General features: G+C 40.8%; 1 long non-coding RNA gene across 1 annotated transcript in view; it reads left to right on the plus strand.

Moving 5' to 3' along the window:
• Positions 1-2,392, plus strand: part of LOC132682864 (uncharacterized) — a 79,560-nt gene extending 77,168 nt beyond the window's left edge. The window contains exon 7 of the long non-coding RNA XR_013549962.1: positions 1,859-2,392. This is a non-coding gene — a long non-coding RNA (uncharacterized LOC132682864). The remainder of the gene's footprint in view (positions 1-1,858) is intronic.
• The last annotated feature ends 8,808 nt before the right edge of the window (positions 2,393-11,200 follow it).

An 11,200-nucleotide genomic window follows, 5' to 3' on the forward strand; every position in this document is an offset into this window, starting at 1 on the left:
CCCCACCCAGGTAAGGACATCACAAGAAGGTAGCTATCTGCACCCTGACTGTGCTGGTACTGATCTCAGATTTCCTAGCTTCCACAATGGTGGGAAATAAATGTCTGTTGTTTAAGCCACACAGCCCATGGTATTTTGCTATATAAGTCTGAGCAGTCTACAGCACCTGGCTTCCCCTTGACCTGTTCTTCACTTGCAGCCAGTGATCTTTCCCTTTCAAGATTTGATGTTACATTTTTTTACTTAAAATCTTCATGAACCTCTTTAATTCCAAAAGACAGATTATAAACTGTTGACCTGGCTCCTATGATCTTTCCAGCTTTCATACACCTAACATACCCAATCCCAGGGAACCAGTTGCTGTCTCCTGAAAATTCCAAACCCTTTCCTACTTCAGCCAAACACATATAGTGATTTCCTGGTCTCAGGAACTACTCTGTACCGTTCTAAAAGCTGTCAGGTCATGAATAGCCCACTTTTCCTTAATATCAAAGCTTGTTAAGGCTTTACAAAGAAGGGTGGATTAGAAGAAATTTGACACATTATAGAAAAGGAAATGCTAGCCAGCCAGTTGTCCAAAGTGCATAGGCGACTTGGGGTCGAGCCAACGTGAGCAAGGGAACAGCTTCTCAGACAGGAATGATGCCAAGAGGATTTCAATGAGCCCATTCTTCAGACTCCCTGTTTCATTATTTTAAAAAAAAAGTTTTTTTCATGTTTATTTATTTTTGAGAGACACAGAGAGACAGAGAACAAGCAGGGGAGGAACAGAGAGAGAGGGAGACACAGAATCCGAAGCAGGTTCCAGGCTCTGAGCCATCAGCACAGAGCCCGATGCGGGGCTTGAACCCACGAACCCGGGACCCGGGACCCCATGACCCGGCTCGAGATCATGACCCGAGCCGAAGTCAGTTGACTAACCGACTGAGCCACCCAAGCGCCCCTCCCCCTGTTTCATTATTAAGGTTTTCAGAGAAGAGTCAGATGCAGTGAGCAGCTCTGTGCCTGTCCTTGCAAAAGCCACTGGGAGCAAGAGTGTATAGTATGAGAACCTGCGCTAAGACCTTTACTGACTGGGCTCTCGTTCCGTCCCATCTCTTTTTTGTTTTGTGTTGTCACACAACTCCCATGAATTCTCCCATGTTATGATTGCATATTATTCTGTCAAAGTATCTCATAAAGATATTTTGAAGTGCTTTTAGTCCCCTAGTGTAGTCCAGTTGTTGGAAAGGTCCAGATAAGATTGGCCCGGGTGTGCACATTCCTTGCTGCGGGGAAAAGGAAACCCAGTGCCCCGGCCAAGATCTCTGTGAATTCCCTATGGAGTTATGGTCTCATGGCTGTGCTGGCTCTGACCGCCTCCAGCTGAATTCTTGTTCTCCATCGCGCAGCTAGAGGCTGTTCCTTCGTCTCTACCCTGTCTTCATCCATTTCTACATTTTCAGACCCAAAATGGCTTCTGCTTCCCCGAGGTTCTGAGTACGTATCCGTCCACAAGGAACGTTTAGGGAAGTGGAGACACAGAAGCATCTCACAATCAAACATCAGACACTCTTGTTCTCAGCCGTCTTTTGGTTCCATCCCTCGTTTCTGTGCTCACTCCTCTCCTCTGTGCTTGCCCTCTCCAAAGAGAAACACACACACACACACACACACACACACACACACCAAATTCTTTCCATTTTCTTCTGTTAGAGCAGTATAATCTTCTCAAGCTCCTACCTTCCCAAAGCAGCTCTGAGCCTTTGACCAGGGACTTTTATGGTTTCCTTTTATAGATATAAATCTTTGGACTATCTGGTATTTGTTTTTGTTTAAGACTAATTAAAAAAAATTTTTTTTTTACTGTTTCACATAGCAATACAAGGAGGTTGGATATAAATCGGCAAAAACGAAACCAAACAAAAAACAAAAGGCAAAAGGAACCAATCAACAAACCAAAAACCAAGGATTACCAGGAGCACCATGCTCAGAATGACTCAAAGCAGTGCTCGAAGACTGTGCTCGTTGCCGGGCCCGGGGGACACACAGGTACTCTGCTCAGATCCCCTCAGAACCCTCTTCATATACCAGCAACCTTCTTTGTAGGGTTGCCCTTGGGCTACTGGAGTCACCTCCAGCTGGAAGGTTGGAGATTCCAGGAGTTCACATCTCTGAAGGTGACCAGGAGTTGGCCACTGACTAGTTGAGAGTGTACGAAGCCCAGCTCCTCAGCCTCAAGACTGGATGAACTCAGAGGTGTAAATTACGCCCCAGAACTCCCCATAGGATCAGACTGACTCCAGGAATTCATCTAAAATTGTATACTTGTCTGTCTGCCTCCTCTTGCCTGTCCTGCTTCCCCACTGCCTTGCTAGTCTGTCCTGGGAGCACTTCCTTAATAAACCTCTTCCACTTGAATCTGTGGCTCAGTCTGCTTCTGGGAGAACCCAATCTAAGATGTTAAGTATTCCATTTTGTTGGATAGGCAACCTGGGAATTCATTCTTGCCTGCATATACACTGAACACCTAATATATGTACTGGGCACTATTAAAATAGTCTGTACCCTCAGGAAAAGTGCAAACTAGTTAGTGAGGTAAGACACGGGGAGCCATAAGTATAATTTGAGGCCACATGTCCTTTATTTACAAAAAATACTGAATATTCTCTATGTACATATGGTAGAATCTCAACATGATAGGGAAGGAGTGCTTATAGCTTCATGGTCTTAGGTGCTGGATTTGGCAGGGCATATAAGATTTCCAAACAAAAAGTTGGAAGTGGAGAAATATTAACTAGAGAAAATTGTATGGGTAGTTGAACATATAAGGTTGAGAAGATAAAGAGAGACATAGTGTTCGGGGCACCTGGTTGGATCAGTCAGTAGAGCATGCACTTTTTTTTTTTTTTTTTTAACGTTTATTTATTTTTGAGAGAGAGAAAGAAAGAGAGACAGAGTGTGAGCAGGGGAGGGGCAGAGAGAGAGAGAGAGGGAGACACAGAATCAGAAGCAGGTTCTAGGCTCTGAGCTGTCAGCACAGAGACTGACACGGGGCTCGAACTCACAAACTGTGAGATCACGACCTGAGCTGAAGTCATACACTTAACCGACTGACCCGCCCAGGTGCCCCAAGCATGCAACTCTTGAGCTCTGGGTTGTGAGTTTGAACCCCGCATTGGGCATGGAGACTACTTTAAAAGAATAAATAAACAAATAAATAAATAAAAATTTTAAAAAAAGAAAGAAAGATGTAGTGTTAAGAGAGCTCTTGAGAGGATCCTTTGTCTTCTGAAAGACTGAATCCTTGCCATATAGCTTCATCCTTTCACTTGGCCATTCATATCCCATGAACGTATGATATGATGCACACAGGGGGTCATTCTGTACTTGGGTAATGGCTAAAAATCTTAGGGAACAGGTTCAAATATGCAAAAAAACCATGTTACATCCTTTCCCTCCCCTTCTATATAATTTCCTGTGTAATTATCCTTGTAAGCCTCCATTCCGCTAGGGTGGTGAAAATTTGATCTTGATCAAATCGTGTGTCCCTCTACCACCCCTTTTCCTTCAAGTTGCATCTAAGTTCCAAGAGCTTTGGGGGGAATTTAGTAGGACCCTTAATCCTCACCACCATCCAGACATCTGATCCCTGGGTTATCAGGCATGAGCAGTTAACTGCTGAGTTGTCCTTCATGCCTATCCTCAAGACATCTGTAGATTCCGCTATCCTTTCTGCTAATCTCATTCTGTGCTGGGGCATGGTGTGCTCTAGTAGGTTGGTCCCGGGGGTGTGCCCAGGGGTGAGCAAGGTGCAAGGATTCATCTCTATTTAAACTTCCATCATTTTTCTGTTTTCCTTCCTTTGCTTCTTTCCTCTCTACTTATAGAATCATATTTAGTAACAGGACAGGAGTTGGCCCTTACATTATTCTGTTTTTTTTTTCCCTCCCAAATATTGTCTGTATTTTAAGCCATTTCCATTCCTTAAGGATTTTGAAACTATCAAGTGAAGAGGAGATAGGCTATTCTCTTCCTGCTGTCACATCTTGAAGGTGGGGAGAAATCATAGAAAGAAACTGGACAGGGAAAAGAGGTGACTACAGCACAAAATTTAAGAAAATACTAACTCTTGGGGTCATATAAATGCTGACTCTACAGAATCCTGAGAATGAGTGCCTCCTAAATTTCATGCCCTACAGATCTCACTTGCCTCATGCTAGTCCCAGACTTGGAAGAAAATACCAATCATTGCCCCTAAAAACCAGTTAAAATAAAATTTTTAGCCTATCTAACTTGGTCAAAAGACTAAAAGAGACGTCAATGGTGGTTAGAGCTCCACAGTGGATTATGGATGATATCTATGTTGTTCATCTTTTTTTGGTATTATTTTCTTTTTTTCCTCCACGTTTATTGAGGTATAATTGCCAAAACTGTAAGTTATTTAAAGTATACATGAATATTTGATATATGTATACATTGTGAAGGGATTCGCCCATCAAGTTAATGATCACATCCATCGCTATATACATTTGTTTTGTGTGTGTTGGGGGGAAGGGTGTGAGAATAGTTAAGTTCTACTTTCTTGGCAAATTTCAATTATATAATACAGTGTTACCAACTATAGTCACATGTTATAGATTAGATCCTTAGGACTTATTCCTTTTATACTGAGTAGCCTTTTTGTTCAAGCAACCCTTGTGCTAAAGACTTGTGATAAAAGGGTACTTAGAAGATATCAAAGAGAATCTTTGGCTCATTGTTATCTGAACGTGGCCTTCTTTCCACTTCATTTTCCAGAATGTTGCCATAGGCAGAGACAATGAAAAGGCGGGAGAAATGGTCCAGAACGAGGCTGGGGATGACTGTTGTATCTTGTAAACGCTGTGTACATTTTGTTTCTGCTGGCTGCTTGAACCACCCTTTAGAAGTCCCTGCTAAGTGTTGTCACAAAATATTTGTAGGTATTCTGTATATTTCTAATATCCTCCAATGAGCATGTAATAATTTTATGATTAAAAATAAAGTTATGGGGCGCCTGGGTGGCTTGGTCGGTTAAGCGTCCGACTTCGGCTCAGGTCATGATCTCACGGTCCGTGAGTTCGAGCCCCGCGTCGGGCTCTGTGCTGACAGCTCAGAGCTTGGAGCCTGTTTCAGATTCTGTGTCTCCCTCTCTCTCTGCCCCTCCCCTGTTCATGCTCTGTCTCTTTCTGTCTCAAAAATAAATAAACGTTAAAAAAAAAAATTAAAAAAAAAATAAAGTTATACAAAATAAAAACTATTGTGATAACATTGACAGGGAAGCTAGCAGAAGTGTGTAAGGGAATGTTTTGCATTATTCCTGCAGTTTTTCTGTAAGTTTGAAATTGTTTCAAATCAAAAAATTTGAAAATCATGAAAAATCAAAACCTTTCTAAAATTAAAAAAAAAAATGTGTTAAGTTAAAACCTCAGTGGCCCCAAACAGGTTGGAAGCCAACCCAGAATTTTATAAGTCCCATAGTTCAACATACTTTCTCATATGCTATGTATATGAAGCTACTTGGCTTTTCGCTTATTAAGATTTTGGCAGATCCCCAATTTAGGCAACTTTCTTAAAGACTCGTTACAATTTTTATAATGGATAGTTATAAAGGTTGGTGTCCAGGAAGCAGAGGACACATAGAGGAATCTCTGTGCAACTTGGGCTGTAGCTCATGTTTCATGTCCAGTGAGGTTCTTATGTTTATTTTTTGGTTTCCTTTCTTTTCTTTCTTTTTTTAAGTTTATTTACTTATTTTTGAGAAAGGGAAAGAGAGAGAGTGAGGAGGGGATGGGCAGAGAGAGAGAATCCAAGCAGGCTCTTTACTGTCAGCGTGGAGCCCAACATGGGGCTTGAACTCAAGAACCGTGAGATCATGACCTGAGCTGAAATCAAGAGCCAGATGCTTAACCGACTGAGCCCCCCCGCCCCGGGCACCCCACATTAGGTTTTACTCTTGATGTTCAACATTCTATTGGTTTGGACGAATGTATAATGACATTTATCCACCATCATAGCTTCATACAGAATAGCCACCCAGCCTCAAAAATCCTCTGTGCTCTGCCTACTCATCCTTCTTCCTCCCAACACGTGGAAACCACTGATCTTTTTACTACATCCATTGCTTCGCTTTTTCCAGAATTGCTGGAATCATATATTATGCAGCCTTTCAAGTTGGCTTCTTTCACTTAGTAGTATGCATTTAAGTCTTTTCATGGCTTGATAGCTCATTTCCTTTTAATTCTGAATAGATCCATGGTCTGGATATCACCCATTCACCTGCTGAAGGACATCTTTGTTGCTTACAAGTTTTGGCAATTATGACTAAAGCTGCTATAAACATCTGTGATAGCACAAGTTTTTGTGTGGACATAAGTTTTCAGCTCATTTGTATAAATACCAAGGAGTACAATTGCTGGATCAGTTGGTCAGAATAAGTTTCATTTTGTAAGAAACCTCCAGACTGTTTTCCAAAGTGGCTTTACCATTTTACATTTGACATTCCCACCTGCAATGAATGGGAGTTCTCACTACTTTATATCCTCACCAACATTGGGTGGTGTCAGGGTTTGGGTTTTGGCTATTTTTTTGAAAAAATTTTTAACATTTATTCATTTTTGAGAGACAGAGTGTGCGAGGGGGAGGTGCAGAGAGAGAGACACACACACACAGAATCTGAAGCAGGCTCCAGTCTGCTTCAGTCCATGTGGGGCTCAAACCCACGAACTGTGAGATCATGACCTGAGCTGAAGTCGGATGCTTAACCGACTGAGCCACCCAGGTGCCCCCAGGTTTTGGCTATTCTAATAGGTGTGTAATAGTATGTCACTATTGTTTTAATTTGCATTTCCCTGATGACATATGATGTGGAACATCTTTTTATATGTGTATTTCTTTGCACCAGCATATATGTGTCTGGTAAGCTGTCTGTTCAAATCTTTTGCTTATTTTAAAATCAGGTTGTTTTCCTATTATAGAATTTTAAGAGTTCTTTGTGTATTATGGATAACAGCCTTTGACCAGGTATGGCTTTTGTAAATGTTTCCTCCCAGTCTGTGTCTTCTATTTTCATTCTCTTAACAGTTTCTTTTGTGGAGCAGAAGTTTTAAATTTTAATGAAGTCCAGTATATCATTTTTTTTTCATGGATTATGCTTTTGGTGTTGTTTCTAAAAAGTCAACACCATGCCACCGTGCCCAAGATCATCTAGATTTTCTTCTGTGTTATCTTCCAGGAGTTTTAGAGTTTTGTATTTTACATTTAGTTCTATGACCTATTTTGATTTAATCATTGTGAAGGATCTAAGTTCTGTGTCTGGATTCTTTCTTTCTTTCTTCTTCTTCTTCTTCTTCTTCTTCTTCTTCTTCTTCTTCTTCTTCCTTCTCTTCTTCCTCCTCCTCCTCCTCCTCCCTCTCTCCTCCTCCTCCTTCTCCAGCATGTGGACACCCAGTTATTCTAGCACCATTTGTTGAAAAAGATGATCTTTTCACCATTGTATTGTCTTTGCTTCTTTGTCAAAGATCAATTGACTATATTTATGTGGGTCTATTTCTGACAGCTACGAGATGACTTGCTGGGATATTGATTGAAATCATGGTAAAGTTGGGAAGAAATGGTATCTTGACAATATCCACACACATAGAATATATCCACATTTACTTAATTCTTCTTTGGTTTCTTTTTTTTTTTTTTTTTCAATGTTTTAAATGTTTACTTTTGAGAGAGAGAGAGACAGACAGAGAGAGAGAGAGAGACATAGCGTGAGAGGGGGAGGGGTAGAGAGAAAGGGAGACAGAATCCGAAGTAGGCTCCGGGCTCTGAGTTGTCAGCACAGAGCCCGAGACGGGGCTTAAACTCATGAACCGCAAGATCGTGACCTGAGCCAAAGTCGGACACTTAACTGATTGAGCCACCCAGGCGCCCCTTCTTCAGTTTCTTTTATCAGAGTTTTGTAGTTTTCTTCATATAGATCTTGAGTCCACCATTTTAAAAATATGTGTACTGAAACACATAGACATACTGGTTGCAATTTGATCATGTTTAATTTTTTTCCCAACCATGATATTATTTTTACTATTATAACAGTAGTGGTAAAACTATATATAACAGTGTGGTTAAACACAACTAAATATTGGCCAATAGAATGTTTCCAATAAACACCCATTAGGTGGTGAGGAAAAAAAGTGCAAATAGTGACAATTTTTGATCAAGTCTGACACAGAAGAAAGAGCTCTTCAGACATGGTTGGTGCATCCCAATAAGAATATGGCACAGTGGCCAGCGCGAATTATACTAACATTGACACTTAAAGCTGGTCATGATTTTGAAACTCTTTCATGAACCTAGCAAATCAGGCAAAATAATTTTTGTAAGCCTTAACATTGTCGAGGTCAGGAAATACAAAAATACAAAGAAAGGATGTAAAACTATTCCAGATTAAAGAAGACTAAAGAGACAGGACAACTGATGCAATGCATGATTCTAGATTAGACCTTGGACTGGGAGAAAAACAGCTAAAATGGTTACTATTGGGACAATGCATGAATTTTAATATGAATGGCAGATTAGATAATAGTATTATACTAAGAGGATGTCCTTGTACTTTGGAAATACACACTGAAGTAGTTAAACTTTTTTTTTTTTTAATGTTTATTTATTATTGAGAGACAGAGCATGAGCATGGGAGGGTCAGAGAGAGAGGGAGACACAGAATCTGAAGCACGCTCCAGGCTCCTGGAGCACAGAGCCCGACGCGGGGCTTGAACCCACAAACCGGGAGATCATGACCTGAGCCAAAGGCAGATGCTCAACCGACAGAGCCACCCAGGCGCCCCCACACTGAAGTATTTAAGAGATAGAGAGGCATGATATTTCCAACTTACTTTCAAATGATACAGAAAAGATTTATACATACTTTTTTTACGTATGGAGAGATAATGACAAAGCAAATGCAGGAGAATGTAAACAAACTGGATAATGAGTATACGAAAAGATATTTTTACTTTCCTATAAGTTAGAAATCGCAACAAAATTAAAAGTTACCCCCCAAAAAATAACGATTTAAAATTAAGCCCCCAAAGTTTAAAACACATGTATTTGACATATTTTCATGATTTCTCTCTAATAATCCAGACTTTTTTTTTTTTTTTTTTGGCCCATCCAATAGCTGCGGACAGACTATTTGGCTTAAAGATGTAACCATAAGGGAAACATACTTTAAAACACCATATAATGTTCTATTAACATGACTGCTACGTAGGAAATATAAAGTTGAAGAGAAAGGAAGGCTTTATTTTAGGTTCTTAGAATCTTTAGTTCTGCGACACATGAAATTGACTCTGATGGCAAGATGATAGCATATGTAAGTAGATTTTTTTTCGGTGAAGGAGGCCTGGGAGGAGACGCTATAGCTCTTTCTCTTCATGAGAAATCGCAAGTAGTATTTGGAGGCAGAGGGTCACGACAGCAGCAGTTGACTCGAACGGTTCAGATAAAATGAGGGCGGAGAGGGAGAGAGAGAGGCTCACAAGGCAAAGGCGGCAAAGTGTGAACCAAATGGTGAGTTGAGAGGAAGCGTATATGGGAGTCCTCTGTATTGCTTTTTTCTACGTTATTGTTGTGACTTCTCTGTAAGTTCGAAATTATGTCAAACTAAAAGTTTACGGAAAAAATACAAAGAAGTATGAGTTAGCAGATGTCCTACTCACGGTCCTCACCCTCTAATATCAGAACAAATTCCGAATCAGGCCATCTCCCTCTAATGTAGCCGTCTACACCGACGAATGTCTAGAGTAGAGCCGTCCCAGTTCAGTACTGCATTTTTTTTTTTTTTTTTTAGCCTGCATCTCAAACCCTGTGGCTACCTACCAGTGGGCATGGCTCCGCCTGGCTTTTCGTTATACTGAGAAAATCTGTCAGGATCAGTCCAACTGGTTAGGATCCTCTGGAGTAGCACCAATATGCCTACTTTAAATACATGCCATTTCGTGGAGGCTCAAAAAACAAACTAAACAACACGAAGCTTACTTTGCTTCCAAAACAGAAGATTAGTGTGAGGTTTCCTGTTGGCCAGGAGATCCTGAGTGGCTGAGAGCTCTGCCCTTTGCGAAGGCTGTCTGCAGCCTACCTGGGGTAAAGCGCTTTGGCCTCCCTAAACTCCCTCCCAATCGTTGCGATCAGTTTTTATTTTCATGATTTCCTTCAATGGAAAATCAAGGTCACATAGCCTATTCTTCACCAAAACAGTGAAGAGAGCAGTATGTGGATCGACATTCATTTCGACCTTTCTAATGCACATATCGCTGCCCTCTCTGGCTACCTACATCCCCGGTGTGCCATCAGTATTGACACAAAAGCAGTGCTCTTGGTATTATTATAAATAATAGGTAACGTTAATTTGAAAGGGACTTGTTTTGGTATTTGGGATACTTACTAAGATGGCTGATAAGTACACAACTTGTATTTAATAGAGGAGTTGGAAGCGAAGATACACAATCGTAGAGTGATACAAATTTGGGGAAAATATTTTGTGAATAATTTTGTGAAAAAGATAATGCATTGAACCAGTAGACTTAGATGAATATGTTTGGGTCAGCAGGGGCACACGCATGATGATGGGGAAGAGGTAGTTCAGTTTCTACACTTGTATAATCAAAAAGTAAAGCAAGCAGTAAGCGAGCTGAGAGCTGACCAAGGGGATGGAGGTCTTGACTGAGAACGAATTATATAACCTTGTGAGTGCGCACTAAGGAATTCTATCCATGTTGATTACATTATAATGAGTAAAAACGCATGTCAATAAAATAAGTTGTACATAGGAGCTGATGGGGCATGTAAGAGGTCTATTGGCCATAACATTTAGAAGGAGTTTCAGGAAAAGATTAAAAAAAAAAAAAATTAAAACACTGGGGGCAGAGTGTAGATTTTCAATTAAAGGAATACATGGCATCTGTGAGTTCCTGAGTATCTTGGCCACTGCTCAGACCCATGTGAAAATTAATGAAGGGAAACCTCACTAAAATGGGTTAGAGAGGCTAGAAGGGAAGGTTAGAAGGGGGAGCCCTACCACTCAGTGTCAACCACAGGAAGACTTGTCAGTTGCAGAGACCAACAGAAGAGTAGCAACAGGAAAGAATCATCAGTTCCAGGGCCCAACAGGGAAGCATGTATGTTGCTTCTTTTACAAGAAATCAATCAGCCC

The sequence above is a fragment of the Panthera onca genome, chromosome C2 (genome assembly GCF_046562875.1).
Source record: "Panthera onca isolate mPanOnc1 chromosome C2, mPanOnc1 haplotype 2, whole genome shotgun sequence".
NCBI lineage: Eukaryota > Metazoa > Chordata > Mammalia > Carnivora > Felidae > Panthera > Panthera onca.